This window comes from Bradysia coprophila, chromosome II (genome assembly GCF_014529535.1).
Source record: "Bradysia coprophila strain Holo2 chromosome II, BU_Bcop_v1, whole genome shotgun sequence".
NCBI classification, from domain to species: domain Eukaryota; kingdom Metazoa; phylum Arthropoda; class Insecta; order Diptera; family Sciaridae; genus Bradysia; species Bradysia coprophila.
In genome coordinates this window covers 9,689,044-9,706,506 of record NC_050735.1, presented here as the reverse complement: position 1 = coordinate 9,706,506, position 17,463 = coordinate 9,689,044, and positions in this window count along the sequence as shown.

Genomic DNA, 17,463 nt, shown 5'->3' with positions numbered 1-17,463 from the left:
CAAAGGCGAGTACAATATACTACGTACTGGTTCGGTAATTTTTATTTCGGTTTGAGTGGTTGCATCCTCGGCTTTCGGCACGAGCTACACACGCCACACTCGTCAAAATAAATATCTCCAAACCAGTACTAATTCAATTTTCATTTGAGGACAGTTCTGGACATTATACCATAAGATCGATTGAAAATGAATAGACTGGAGACTGGATAGACAACGTTCAAAGTTTAAAACGTTACAAACCTTATAAATAAACTGAACTGAGTCTCCACACCAGATCGAAGGTGTATATATAAAACGACTATCTGATACAATATTCTTCGAGCCCTCTCGAGAAAAAAAAGGGGTGAATAATAAGTGGCGGCTCTCTGTTTCGACAAATTAATGGAAAACAAATCCCAAGTGTGACTTTGGATTTTTCTTTGATTTCGACGTAATTTATTACAATTCGATACATGATTCCATGGTCGCAAATACCCATTTTCTCACTTTTTCCCATAAATATTTGAAAATGTTTTTACCATCGATTATTAAATATTTATACAAAGTACATTGAGAGTGAGAGAACTGTGTGCCTTTTTTTTAAATCGAAAAAGAATATTATTATTTAAGGATAAAAAAGAAATACTTTCAAATTCACCCCCAATGGAAAGTATAAATTTTAACACTAAAAGAGTGTATCTGCAACAAAAAATTACACAAAATAAATGTAAAATCGAAACCAGTCCCTTCATTCTCCCTATAAAATATAAATACGTACGCGTATACTATATACACCCTTAAGGACACCACTAATAATAAATAAATTCTTTTCCATTTATAATAACCTCATAACCTTAGCTGTTATTGAGTTAATGCTTTATATAAATGCAATTATAGGTTATTTGTGACGAACATTCCGTCAATCGAATAATTTTGATTTATGCAAACTTTATTACACTTACTTGTTACGAGTATATGTAGGCGAATACGAAGCAGACATTCACTACATACCATACCCTACACCGCATTTGACTTGTGTAAAAAATAATTTCAAAATTTTCTTTTTGGGGGAGAATTTTGCTATGTTAGCGACTGACATATGTATCCTGGAATTGGTGGGTGTGCAACACATTATTGGCAATGATTGAACAAAGGACAATCTTTAAATTTTAGACTTTTCTCTCGGAGATGACATATTGCCTGCATCAAAATAACACAATTTCTCTGTTTTGGTACGGAGAAAATTGATGATTTTCAATTGAATTCGAAAATTTATGGTTGGCAATGATGATGATGGGGCAGTGACTGAATTGATGAGTGGCATTTGTTTGTGAATGGAGCCAGCGATTGGTGAAATCATATTATTCATGTGAATGTGAACAAATTGAATTGAGATTTCTTTTGTAAAATTATGGTAACCGTGCATATGGTTAGGCAGTGGTAAAGAATTTATGTTCGAATTTTAAACCACAGAAATGTAGGTACTTGAACACATCTTCACACCAGAGATTATTTTTTAGTTATCTTCAACATTTTACAGAAATTAAATTCCCAAGAATGAGCCCTGCTTCAGATTCAATTACGATTGAAAGACCCATGTATCAAGTCAACAAAAAACATGAATTTAATTGGACGAATTAAATCAAAAACCAACGAAACCATGTCGTTCAAATTTAAATTTTTGTTTAACATCAAACTATATACGGAGGGGGGAAGATAATCCTCCAGAAAATTATATTCGAAGGTCTTTTGATTCGGCTATATTACATTTCGGTACACATTTCTAACACCCAAAACGATCCATATTGCATTGGTCATCTCAGTCATTAAGCGGTGCGGTTGACCATGAGATTAAGTGGGATAAATACATCTGAACGAGAATATTACCGCAATGTGAATGCATACAGCCCACACTGGATATAATATTCATAAAGAGAGGGTGAGTTTTTTTGGTTGTTGTTGCTGTTGTTGTTGAAATTATGTATTTTAGTGTGATTGGTTGGTCAAACTCAATTTTCCTGCAGATTTGATATTTAATTACTTGAAACCCAGTTGGAATTTATGGCTTTTTATTGTAAACGAAGTCGAATTTTACGGACTTTTACGCTTAAACAATTTTTAATAAACATTTTGATTTGTAGAAGCGCTTTCGTGGCATCATAATAGACGTTACGGTGACTCGTACTTGAATAATCAGAAAGTTTTTACTTATTTTTGATTACTTTTTGCAATCATCCAGGGTAAAGTAATTCATAAATTTATTAAATATATTACTTCAATTACTAATATAAGACATTTGACCACCGTTTCGATCTGAGAGAAAATTCAAATACATCTTTCGACATTTTGCATTGATATGCAGTTCAAAAATACCATTTCTCATCAGGCCAAGGCGACAGTGGTACTCGATACAATGCTCTAAGAACACTATACACTGATAGAAAAGTTAACGCGCTGGACGTGTACTGTACGTAGTGGACGTGTAAATTGGCTGGCAGACAGCTATTTTTGGATCGAACTTCGGGAACGTTTAGTACACGTGCACTGCGTCAGTAAACGTCCAGTACGTTTGCTCTGGTATCCGAAATAAAATGAAATTTTGATGTACATTATTTCGTCAAATTTCGTTCTTTTTAATTTTAATTTTTTTATTTTTCGTGTTTTTATTCATTTATATCGTAACTTTTTCTTAGATAAAAATTTTCTCCATGTTTGGTGCTGGGTTTGAACTGGGGACCTCTTGATCTCAAAGCGGCGCTTCAACCAATGTTGCAATTAAGACATACTACATTGATAGTTGTATTGTGAAGCGTTGGTAGAAGCAGGTAAACGTGGAGCACGTTTGCACACAAAGTACTTATACATGCTATACGTTTACTTACATGACACACATATGAAACTTTGAAAATATTTTTTTTTATTCTAATTAGAACTATGGTATATGACAATGACCTAATATCGAGAATCGTAATCGTAATTCCTTCTTCTTCTTTTTGCGTAATATTTCGATATTTCAACAGTATGAGATTGGAACTCAGGGAATAAAACGTTTAAATGACTGAATTTAATATTTCTGTTTTTAAGTGAATCCTAAAATCCTGGTACAGATACATTCATCTCATGTACGTAAAGGACTTGACATAGTTGCTATTAATATAAAATGCACAGTGTACGAATGTTAACGCACAACAAGTACGATCTTTTGACATCATACTTACCATGCGTATACAAACATCCTAAACGTGTACTTTTCTCAAACGTGTTGGGCGTATGAGGTAATTTTGCGATGAAGTTACACATACCAAAATTTTACACATGTCCTACGTCGACTACACGCGTGAGATGTATGGCACACATATCGTACGTAAACTTACATACGACAGGTTTGCCATACATACCCGACGCATACTATGCATAACAGAAGTATATCATACATATCCGAAGTACACCGCCAAAATCTTTTTTATCAGTGTACCGATTTACACACGAACAAATCTAGCGAATCATAGTCGAAATGAAATTTCAACTCATCACCTTGCTAACTCGTGGCCAGTCCGTGGTTTCTTTACCAAAAGCCACCACTTGAGCGAATCAATGTATATGTTTGATTCGACATTGTGTCTGTCTAATGGCACGGAATCGTTGTTGATGTTCTGAATGCTTAGCATTCGATTCAACCACATATAATTGATGACTTTGTCAGCGCCCCTCCTGACTTTTGAGTCTGGCTACGGCCCTGATTTAATACAAAATCTATTACTTCATTTGTTTTCTTACACATTTTGTAATATAAAAATAACTCCATTGCTCATCTTTCATTATTTTCGTGGTATGTCGATTACGACAGATGTGTGGGACGTGATGTATCGTATTTAAATCCACTAAAAATATTAGCTTACTTCATTGGAATCATTTATATTAACTACAAATTTCTCATGTAAAACATAATAGTTAAAAGTTTGGTATTGCTCAGACTTCAAATGTATAAACAATGTGGTTAATGAGAATAAAGTTGTTGCCGAGGATCGCCAAAAATGTTGTGGAGTCAGCCAAAACTTGCTTGGGTTAAAAATGGCTGTTAAGTAAGTAAGTAAGTAAGTTAATGAGAATATTGAGCTTTATGTGATTTTGAGTTACTTAAACAATTTATTTAAATAAAAAGGAATGTATTTGGTGCCATTGCAATTGCCGAACAACAGATATAGCGAACCCCGGAAATGTAGAAAACCTTACACATCCTCAGGGGCTCCAATATATCTAAAAAAACAGTGGACGTCCTTTTTGAATGTCCCCTGAAGGCAACGACAGTTTTAATTTTCGTCACTGAGTTGAGAAAATAACGATTACGAGCAACCCCATAAATATATGAACAGCACCTTCACAGTCATACATTTAGAGATAGAGAAGATGATTTGCACAATAAAAAAATGAAATGAAAGCAAAACATAAAAAGACATTAAAACGCACTATCCCACGTGTATATAAGTGACAATGGCTGGCGTAAAATGTTGCATTAATAAATTCCAAAAGCAAAATTTAAAAATATAAAACAAAGTGTCGCCAATAAATCTTTCTCTGCATTTTCCCATCAAAATCGTAATAATACACATAGATAGCGCGGGAGGGTGTTGCGACACCGTGTCGTATCCATCCATTTACCCCATTACATCGGAATCATGTTCCAACTGTGCCATATACAAATATATATTTCTCCGACGGTGTCGTATACGAACAAAAACACACAAAAGAAGATGTATTGTCTTGTTTAATTTGTATTTGCATTTATCTTTCTTGAACTTGTAAATTTTTTTATTGCACCTAAGAGACTAATCCGCGTCTCAACGGGAGTCATTTTTTATCTTCTTCTTTTTTTTGTTTTCTTTTCGTGGAACGATGGAATTCGCGAAATGGTTTTCGCTGTCGTTGCAGCAGGTATGTACGTATACACAATTATAATGAACATTCGTTCCGGGATTTTGTAACATCGAAATGATGATGTTGTATATTTTATTGTGAGTGATCTTAAGGGAGATATGTGTAATGTCTAACAGATGATGACTTTATGTTAAATGATTTAGTCTGAGTGGCATCTTTGTAACCCGTGTTAAAAAAAATTGAAGTACAAGATTTGAAATCAACATCTTGAAAATACTTTGATAGATGGAACTAATAGACTCGATTATTAATACTGGTCTGTAATAGGTTGAGAATGAATGAATCTATGAAAATCCGACATTTCTTTTGTTTCAAGATGCGTTGTGACAGCAGAGGAACCCAGTGGCATTGACCATTATAGTCAAAATTTTAAATTGTTGCCACGACTGAAAATAAATTGCTAGTTGTTGGGTTACTGGCAGCCTACGCTTTAATGACTTTCTCCAAATTTATCTATTATCCGCTGTGCAAGAAATTCAATTACTCCAATTTCGAGTCTCGAAACGAGATTTCATTTTTCTCGATGTGTAGAACTCATCCATATGAACGAACGTTTGAAGAGACTTTATTTAAAAGGCTTTGCAAGTAGTATTAGGCATATAAGTTTACAAATAAATCTCTACCGCTTGTTTACCAATGACCAGTTATTTAACATTTATTTCACTGCTTGATTTTTTACCATCGTTCTATTCTACGACTCTGCAACTGTGAAAAAAGTACCAGATTTCTAAGAGCAGTTTAACGGTTGTGCTATTGGTCCATTCAAATCGGAAGTGCCTTCAATTTCACTTTCATACAACCTGATTCAAGTTTTCGTAAATTCATTCATTTTGGTTTTATGACTATTCAGTTGTAATATTTGAAAGCGTGGCGCTTTACTATTGACAATCGCTTAGGGTATAGTTACACGAAGTTCTAGAGTTATTATTCTACACTCAAAAGTATCCAAAAAGTAATTAAAGACGAAAGTGAGATGTCTCGAAGTGCAGACGATACGATATTTTTCAACCAGAGACTGCCAAGCCATGGCACCACCCGATTACATTGCAAATTTATTCATTGAATCATTGCTTGCAAGATATGATATCAAGCGTACACAATTTATCAGAAGAAAATGTATAATAAAGGTGTATAAAATAAACACGGCGAAAGGCTTCCGAAGAGTATGGAGGGTTGGTCGTTGGATAGGATTTGAATTAATCAAAATATTCAAATCCAAAACTTTCGCTACAAATTCATATCGAGAATACATAAAATCGAAAAAGTCAGCATATCAAAGCAACTAGCAAATGACTTTACGGTTTTCTTAACTCTTGCGAATTATTCCAACGGCATAAGTGTTGAATCTTTTGAGAAATTTTCCAGGTCAATACTTACCACTTGTTATTTTGTATATTTCGGAATAGGGAGACTGCACACACTGTGAGTCAAAATGAAATAAAAATAAAAATAAAACGAGCATCGCAGTATAGGAATGTATATTATATACGGTCCTGTATATGGAGTTAGCTTAACTAACATATCTACGCTCCAACGGTTATAATATTGTACTTACAATGCGAGAAAAGAATTCGAACCGAAGAAAAAAAAATAATTTTCTTCCTGATATGTTTACGATATTGACCTATTATCATAAAAAGCGATTTTCCTCTCATTTTTTATTTCGATATACTGTGCGATTGTTTGGCATCATAAATGGGCTTCAAATGCACTTTTATGGAATTTGCCATGATCTTTTATTGTTAGGGTATTATGCTGCTATATTCACATGAATTGCTAAACTCCAATATAAGAAATGAAAATGTTTATTATTTTTATGGACTCTCTTCACTCTACGATTGCAGAAAGTGTGCTATGTTAATGGCAAATGAATACCATTGGAATAACACTTATATCTCTGGCAGATAGTAACATTATGCCTCGAAATAGCTTTGTGGTTGTGATGTTCGATTATTGATTTTGCTTTTATTCACTTGACTTTTAAGGGAAGGGTCTTACGTCAGAAAATAAGTCTTACTTTCATTACGTTCACTGTGATCGATTTTGTAAAATGTATGAAATGTTAGCAAAAAACGGAAAATCTGTTTTACAGACGAACAAAATAGGGAACGTCAGATTGTTCGAACAGAAACGGAATGTCCAACACAAACGGAAACACAAACAATTTTTCTTTGGGAAAATGTCAAAGAAAAATCATTTGTGTTTCCGTTTGTGTTGGACTTTCCGTTTCTGTTCGAACAATCTGACGTTCCCTAATCAGTTTATCGGGCTCCTGATATCATGCGCTTCATAACGGTATTTTGCTTAATTAAAATTGTTGCAATCAGAATTCAAATGTTTTTCATTGAATCTGTCAAACTAGGCGTTTCGTTTGTGTTTTCCCTGAATAACCGAAAACTATTAATTCTAAAAACTTTGTTCCAAAGAATGCAATATTGATGATTACTTGCAACAGGCATTCTTTTTCCAAACTTTACTCACAGACTTATATAACTGGACCACCTCTTGGGCCATCTGTAGGGGGCTGTTCATAAATTACGTAACGCTAGAGGGGGGAGGGGGGGGGTATGACGCAAGCGTTACGGTTCTAACAAAATTGGGTCAAACTTGACCCTTTTAGCGTTACAGACCCGGGGGGGGGGGGGTCTGAAAAATGTTGATTTTTGCGTTACGTAATTTATGAACGGCCCCTAGGCACAATGCATAGATTTTCGGTTTTACAAGCGAGTTAAAAATGCTAAATATTTTTGGATGTTTGTTTGCCCACTTCCTGTGGTATTATCTCCTAATCTTTGCCTTCAATTTTATTGTTTCTTTTTACGGTCATTTTTAACTCATTGAAGCGCGTTTGGGCTTATGTTATGTAGCCCAAATTTAAATTTAAAAAATAGAATTTTGATATTAATAAAAGAATTTTTAATCGTCTTTTGATAAGTTCAGCAGTGAAGGGACCTGACCCACTCATAGGTTAGGACCTATAGTTTTTATTACCATCGGTAATCATCATCGTCTGCCTTACAAAACGGGTAAAATCTTCATCGTTTTCACATCAAACATCTTGTGAAAAATATTAGGAATGTCTCATTTAATACCACCACCGAAACATACAGTCAAACGTCCGTACATACACTTAAATAATACCGAGCCAACACCAACATCTATTCAAATCTGACACACATATTTACGAGGGATCTGCACAAAAGGTGAAAAGCCTCTTAGTTTTATTTATTTTGACTTTGAGGCATAATATAAATCTCAATTACCCACTTTTACGATCGTCAAGATACCCATAAAAAAGTCCTAATTCGCGATACATGTACTACATAAGTAGGTTCATATATTTCTTTCCACCAGATGAATGTCTCAAATCCACTGGAATGGTATCGTTGCCATATTCGAGGGGGAGAGTCAAGTAACGGGATTAGTTTAGTGGATTAAAATACGATTCGTCTTCATAGATTCTTTTATAGTGAGGTGGAATGTAAGCGAAACATGGTCCAACAGTCAGACAAATAAATTATTTTCAAAGCAAAAAAAAAAACCAAAATGAAACAATAAATGTTTGCAGTTTCATACATGCATACCACGAATAAAACATTTTCATTTGGTCCGTGAATCCTACACACACATTTTTTTGCACTGTATTAATCCAGCTAAGGTGTACGACACAAATATCATTCAACATTCATGACATTGTGTACGATTAAAGTGAATAAATAATGACGGACTTGATATAGTAAGTGTTTCAGGAGAATACATCAACTTGGAAATATTGTATGTGGTTTTGGTCCTACGCTATTCGTACAATGGTTAGGTCTATGGTAGGGAAGATGTTGTATAAATATGATATTTGTGTATCGTTTGAGTGGTGCCGTATTTTCATAAAAGTAAAGCTGAATTTGTTACGAAATGTGTTTGCTACAAATGTTTCATGCGATTTACTGGGGAAGTCACTTTAGGTAATTACTCTTTCACTTTTGCATGTCAACATAAAAAAGATATTTTTTACGAATAGCTTCAGAATGAGCTACACTTGGGCTCGAAGTGTATGTAAGAACATGAAATATTTAGCATTTAGTAGGAACAGAATCTGAATTAAACCTTCTTTAAGGTACGGCATGCAATCATTAACTTCTTGTTCTGTATCTGTTGCTTCTATGAACGTCTATTGTTTGATTGAAAATCTTTTACTTCAATCGTTTTAAAATTTTGCAAGACCATACTAAGCATAGGTCGTCTATCATTAGACTAGTTTTTACTTACTTTCTTTACAGCCATTGTTAACCCAAGGTTTTGGCTGACTCCACAACAGCATTTCGCTATCTTTGGCGATCCTCGGCAACAACTTTCCAATTGCGAATACCCAGCTCACGTAGGCCCTCTTCCACGCAGTCACGAAATTTTCTTTGAGCGGCCTCTGGGCCAATTGCCGTTAAATTGGCTCACAAAAACTTTCCTTGTTCTATCATCGTTCATGAGGATCACGTGACCCGCCCATCTTTGTCGTGCAGCTTTGATGACACTAACAATGTTTTCGGCACCAAAAATTTACATTTGTTCTGTTTCGCCACTTACCGTCCACAGCCTTTTGAAGTAGTTGCTAAGGAAGTTGCAAGAACCATTTTCCTTTTACAAATTCAGCAACTACTTTTGCAGCTACTTCAGGCGTAGTAGTTGAAGTTGTTGCAAAAGTTGTTGCTGAAAACATTTTCCTTTTACGAATTTTGCAACTCATTTTGCAACTACTTCAGGCGGGTATCGTCCACTTTGACTGGTCCACAGGTAAAGCGTTGAATTTTTCTTTCAAAACACCTCAGACACCTGTTTCCTTGAATTACTGTTAAAGTCTAGGTTTCGCAGAAATAAGTGGCAACACTACTAGCCAGAGTTTTGTGTAGCCGATACTTCGTGGTAATGTTTAGTAGATTGCTTCTAAAGAGGTGTTTCAATGCGTAAAAACACCTACTAGGTTGCACCGTTCGGGTTTTCAGTTCTTCATACAGATCGTTAGCAACAGTGACAGTGGAACCAAGATATTCAAAAGATTGGACAACCTCAAAATTATACTCGTTCATGGTCATGTTTTGTCCAATTCTGGATCCCTGATTCATATCGAATACGAGGTATTTAGTTTAGTTTCGTTAATCACCAATCCAACTTTCTTTGCCCAGCCTTTCCATAATACATTATTTTATCATTTCTTGAGTAGTCTTTAAATCAGAATTAGATAGTGAACCACTTTTTTAAGGTTCTATTAAGGCTGTTTCTTCAGATCTTCTGATCAGTATTAAATCGTCTACTTTTAATAGTAATATCTTAGCCTATATACAAAACAAATTGTATCAAGCGTTTCATACAGTGAACGACATCTCAAATGTCTCACTGTCAAATTTTTCTGAAAATTTTATTGTGTCATTGCAAATTCACAATGACATTCTCTGAAAAAAATGACAGTGAGACATTTGAGATGTCGTTCACTGTAGTATAATTGTCAAATCTACTACTTATTTTGTTAAACGAATTTTGAATTTTAAGCAAACTCTCTTACTTCATCTGTTTTTTTACGCGTATCAACATTTTGCTGTATATAAGAAAAAGCAGACAAACGTTCTTCGCTTCTTCGCCGACGTTACCGATAATAGATGACTAGCCGTTTCAAATAGGATGATACCATTAAGACAGTGTTCATTATGCCCTTAAACAAATAAAGAGCTCTTCTCAATTGCTATCGATTTCCATGACAGTTGGCGAGTCATAGCTCCTGTTAAACTGAAGGTTCGGAACAGGCCACGTCAACCAGAATTTTACCTGGATTTTCCTGAAACTTGTTTAAAATGGAACCTGATTGAACCTGAATAAACAAATTTTGCCCTGATCTGAAAGCTGATTTCGGACCTGTCAGGTCAGGCTCCACGTTGACCTGAAATTTTTGACACACAATTTTTCAGAGCTTAACTAAAAATAGTGAATTTAGGTGAATGTTCGTTTACCTAGGCCAATTGGTCCTAACCGACCCCAACTCAGATGCAAATATTTCACTTTGTAAAAGAATAAGAAAACGTTCTTTGTATCGCGAGGATAGAAGTCAACACAATTGATTTATGACCGCCACACAATTAGCGATTACAGTTACATTAACCGCAAAATTTTTATATCTCTTTTATGGTAAAACATAAACAAATTCCAACTTCTGTTTTGTCGTCCGAAAATAACATGAAGAAAATATTAATACAGAGACGAAAAAACATTAATGTCACGATTAACCAATGTCACAATGTCAAATGCAGTTTCTCTCGATTTTTCAATTATTTTTATTATAACTTCATAAAAGTGCATTCTCTGTCTATGTCTGTTGTATTATGTTTCTGTAAATTGTACACAACCGAATCGTTTATTTTCTTCCATTGATATGGTAAACGGATTTCCAAACAATCGTTTTTAATACAAAAATATCGAATCTATTTGTAACAAGAATACCATGCATACAGCGTGAATTCAGTTGGATGAATGAAAATATTTTGTTAAATCGAATCATTGAACCATTACCAATCTTCAACGATTAGAACCTACCGCAAATTCATTTCATTTAAACATAAAAATTCTTCGACGACAAAATCGCTGCACAAAGCATTTGCTTCCTTTCTGTCGTGTATAAACAAAACATTTACCGACACTATGTTCGCACCATTCATATTTTACAGCCATTCATCCGACTAAACAACGAATCTAAATAACTCTCTCTCACATCTCAAAAGTGAGATGGTTAAAAAACGAAGATAGAAATTGTACACGATGGTTGTTGGCAGTGTACACAATATGGTATTTACCACTTTGCTCACGATGTTTTGTTGCTGATTTTTTTTATATTTATTATTATTGCGCGGGCAGCATGGTACTCCTCCTATCAGTTGGGCGTTTTATTTCTCCTTCCATCGTTCCAATTTTATTTGTACGTATGTAACTGAACGCGTGCCATTTAATACAAATTATTAATTGCATGTTGTCCGTGAAAGATAAGATGAATGTAGAAAGTCGTATAAATTGCTCAGATTAATTTGAAAGTATTACGAATTCGTACTTTGGTTGGTTGCATTGAAATTTCCCGCCCAATATTTCCTACATATGTAAGAGTAATCCATATTTCTAATTCATCAATTTCTTTCGCTTTAAATTTTTGAACAGGGCTTAGTTTTCGATATTTTTTATTTCTCCGAAAAATTGCCGAATATAATAAAATTGAACCAAAAACCACACATACCCCACTCCATAATTTCTCTCAACCGGCGACATCGACCGATTTGTTAATAACATGGAATACAAATTAGAAGTTAACTTCGTTTCGAATTTTAATCAACCAAACAATAAAAAATGTCTCACCAAAAAAAAAAGCAACAGAAAAATGTCCCACCAATTTTTCTCAATTATAAAAAGTGTTTGTTTCAACTCAACACTCAACGCCATTATGTTTAGCAAATAGAAATTACCATAAAAAGACGATGATTTTAATACAAAAGGAAATTAAAAGCTAAGTCAATTTCCTTGTGAAAATTTTCGGAAAATATGTCCTAGGGGAGTGTGCGGATTCGTATATACGGCTGACAAAACGGCAATTTTTAACTTTACACGATTACGCTTTAATAGGCAACATCGTGTCATATCCATTCGCTAAGTCGTATCTTAGTTGTTTACGTTGGGTATTATCATGGAAATCACTTTGGATTATTTTCGCGATGGTATTAAAATCTACTGTGATGTGTATACTGTGAACCATTTAACTTTCAACATTTTTAGTGCCAGCACAATTAATATTTAAGAATCGACAGGCGTATATAGAATGGTTGAATCTACTACTTCAATTGTTCAATTTCGATACAATTTGTGTTCGTTATTAGTACATCTTTTACTTCATTCGTTTTATAAAGCAATCCAGTAGCCAGAGGTCATATATTTTTATTGCCATTACTTTCGGTAACAGATGATTGGCCTGTTCAAAGAAAGAAACCATTCAATTCCTTCAGCATAGCATATACGACTTATACCACCAGTAATGTACAGTCTTCATCATATCTATAGTGTTTAAGTGCAAAATCTTGTTAATACTATGGATTTGGTTATTTTTCACCAAAACATTTCTCCGAAAAGATTATTCCAGTCGTCGTAGGATTATGATAATTTTATTGCTATTAAGAAATTGTGTTCTGTGCCTGCGATATAACGTTTGACTGCACATTACACATATTATTCAGCCGCACCAAAGTTGGCATTATTGTTACCGAAGTGAGCTTAACGGCCAGTCTGGGACAAATGAAGAAAGCATAAAGAAAATACTGGAAAGGAAAATTATTCTTAAGTAGAGAGAGGTCGTTGGTTTTGGGCATAAAATTTTCACTTCTGATGGTTCTTAAATTTTTGTAGAGGTGTGTAATGATGCATAATGGTACACAATGGGAACATATTGTGTGAAAAGTTAAAAGGGGTTTTCTTTACATGATAAAGACATTTCGGTTAATAATTTAATTTGGTTTGATTATTTTCAAGAATGCTGTAGTCCGGTCGCTTGAAATTATATTTAAAAAAAAACAAATTCCATGAATGGAATTTCGTTTTTTGTCAAACTTTCTTAATTCATTTCAAAGAATTGTGTTTGAGATAAGTGTTATGGTGAAGAAAAGAAGTACTTCGTCCAGCCAACCTATGTAATAAATAATTGTTATACAACCTCTAAGGTACAACCTCGACTTAAGCATTTTATGTAATTTTAAAGAACTTAATTCTGAAAAATAGGCCCTGGGAGCAACTTATGCTTAACAGTCTTATACCGTCCTGGGGCCTAAAAAAATGAAATCGATGTCTTAAAACAGATTCACATAAGTTTAATATTTCAACTCGATATGAGTCCAATTCTACGTCTGCTTCGGCGTGATCTTTCGGTTTAATGAAGAATTGGGTAAAAAAAACTTCTAAAGTATATATCAGGTGAAGGCATAATCAGTTGACCTCTTTGACCAGTACATTTCGGTATGACTTCACTGGCTTATCTGTTACATAAAACTTGAGAATTGAAATAACTCAGCTAATGCGAACTTCTATAAAAAAAATGGTTAAATGACACCGAGATATTATATTCCATAAATTGCATCAGAAATGGAGTGTCCTGGTTTTGTACTATGAGAAAAGCTTAACAATAAAATTGTGTGTACGTCTGGAAACGTTTCTCCAGCAATATAATTCTCAGACAACATCAAACCGTGAATTGTAGAATTTTTTAAAAAACTTTCATTTTATCACCCATATACACTTATGCTCCATTAAGCATTTCGTTCACATTTGTCTATTATCTCTCACTTTCAAAGTGTATGACATATAAAAAAAGCTCATCAAAAATTGATTATTATTACCACAGTGTTACGAAATGTATGTGACGTGCATACAAGCTTGAATGTAATAATAATAAAAAAAAGAGTCATCCACCCAAGCATAAGTTACCATTCTTTCTATATATAATGAAGGAGATACATGATATATAAGTTGTAAAAATTCATGTTGCACACACAAGATTCGTGTACTATACAATCAACAACAGCAACAACAAAAATTTGTGCAGAAATGTTTTGTGTTTCATCCGCCTGCCAAGAAGTTACTCACTGTTTGTATATGAATGTGCGATATAAGTCCAAACAAATGCAAACAACAGCTACAAGACTGTTGGTGCGATAGGCCAAGCTAAATTTTCGACAAAATTTAGCTTTCCCATTTGTTCTAGCTTACCTGTCGCTGATAGCATTACTGCAAAACTAATTACCTACCCATACGAACATCTTCTCTTGTTCATCTACCCAGTTCGGTTTTTCAGTTGAATTATTGTAAAGATTCAATAGTTTACAACGAAAACCTTCTTGGACTACGTTTACTTCACCTCAGTCATTATAAATCCATACGTTATATACATACGATCTCTTACCATTTTACCATTTTCGCTGATGATGGTGTGTTGAGCACCGAACATATATATAACTTTCGTCTATGTGTACATACTTGTAGCTGCGGAGAGGCGAAGAAGGACTGCAAAAATTTTTGCTCTGTTTAGTATATTGGGTAGCAATGGTGCGATTATGTTAGTATGTCATAAGTATCCGTGAAAGGTGGATGAAAATGAAAAAGTCGCGTGCTAGCCGTTGGCTATATTGTTTAAGTTTGGTGTGATGAAATGTAAATGTAAAAGGAGATTTTTGATATGAAATGTTACCGATCGAATTTGTTAAGAAAAAGTGATGGTATTGAACGGACGTTGATTAAATTTTTATGCCGAATGTTTGAAAGCGCACTCGGTATAAACAACCTGTGGATGGTGAAAAAGTTAGTCCTATTGAATGTTGAAACTTGCGCATAACGGACATTTTAAATGGTTCAATCTTAAGATTAAGTTCATTTTTTTCGGAGAAGTAAACTTGTGATCCTTGTTGTGTTGTTAAAGTTGCCGATTGAAATTAATGAACTTTGAAGAATCAGAATGGTTTGGAAAAAACACTGGAATCTACTTTTAGTCTATTAATCAAAAAAATGTGTGGCTGCTGGCTGGTACACATTTGTTCAATCGTTATTTTAATACAAATTTCGAAAAAATAAATTGAAATAAAGTGATGATTCGTTAAAGGCTGAAATAGGGCTGAAAACTTAGGGGAATTTCGGGTTATTACTCAAGCAATTTTAAGTTTGATTGCATTCGTTTTGGTTGATAATGCACAGTGAATCTCTCTCTATTACGTAAAGTGTTTTTTGACTCATAAGTTAAAATCCCTTGATTTCACAGTTGATATTTAGAAAGAATATTCCACGGGTAACACGTAAAATCCCGATGTATGCTCACGATAATTATACTATTTACGCGTGAGATGCATCTCATATGGAGAATGTACACTCAAATCAACCAACGGTCTTGTCCTGGTTAGCTGAGCGACACCTAGACCGATTCAGAAATTACATTATTGAGGCGATTGATTTAAATGTTGTATGGACATCCATTTTTCCGTTTTTTTGTGTGTTAACTTTCAATTCCAATGATTTACGTATAAATTTGTCTGTACTAAGGGACGAAAAGTAAAATTATCGTTAGTTTTTTTCGGAGAAAAAAAAAACGTTTCGTACAGCTCGGTTCGGTTAATAAAATTTTACTCGATGTGTTTACACAAAACCGGCGAAAGTTTACTTTTCGTTACTGAATTGAGAAAATAACTTATTTAAGGACGACATCAACTTACATTTAAAAAGAAAGTTTAACTCCTAAAACGTTTATTTATCTTATTTATCTATAAGAATCTAAATAAGTTACATCAAATGAACTGACAAACTTTGTTTCTAACACTAAGCGATACTTTACCAAACGAAGTAAAAGATTTTTTTCTTTCATGTGCGTATTTTTCACATTTTTCATTAGTATCATACAACTGATGTAGTAAATGACGCTATATATCAGTAGAAAACTTCTTTCAACTGTCTAAAAATCGAGAGCTTAACCAATAGACAAGATCTGAGCATAATGTAATACCAGATCAATGAGAAACTTAGCGAGATTCAACTATCATTCGGAAATTTATACGTTACCAGTTTGATCCGGGATGGAACTTATAGATTCCCACTCTAACTGTCATGGAAGTGGAATATCATTCCATTAGGCCAGCTGCCAACTGCCAACTGGAAGAAAATGAAATTTTTTACGCGACGGATTTCGATCAAACAAAATGTTCAGCGTGTAGAGCGTGATCTCAGAAGTCTGGCAAGGTAATTAGTTTTTTACTCAGACCAATATCTGCTGACCGATAAGACTTTGGAAACACGTTGTTTCCAATGTGCAAAAAAGATTTTTTCCAAAGTCTTATCGCTCGGTAAAAGTCGGTCCGATTGAAAAACTAATTACCTTGCCGGACTCCTGAGATTACGCGCTACACACTGGCATTTCGTTTGATCAAAATCCGCTGTGGAAAAAATATCATTTTCTTCCAGCTGGTAGTTGTCAAACTGATACGATTGTACTAGATATACGAGATATACTCAAATATAATCAAATATACTCGATATGCTGGATATACGCTTGTATATCGAGCATAAATAAAATGAAAGGGAATAGCCCTATTGTTCTACGATTTGCCTGAAATAAAAACTTTTTTTATGAAGTGACTTAACTGAGCACAGCTGCAGGCATTCGAATTTTTTTGTCAAATATACGCTTTATATAGATAAAAAATTAGACATACAAACACAAAAGAAAAGTTTGGCTCATTGCTCATTTAGAACATATTGATAAAGCGATGGATAAAGCGATGGATAAAGCGACACAGTCGTGTGTTTGTCGGTTTTAATTTTATTTAAAATTAAACAAAGCTTCTTTTCAAATTAGTTGTCCTTTTATTACAAAATCAGCAAAAGCAAGCAGCATATTGCTAAAAAGAAACAAATTTACCATGTCATCTGTTATGGACAATGACGACAAATATAAGCAATGACCTGTTGCTAGTGCCCTTTTATATACAAAACGTTGGTTGAAACAATTGA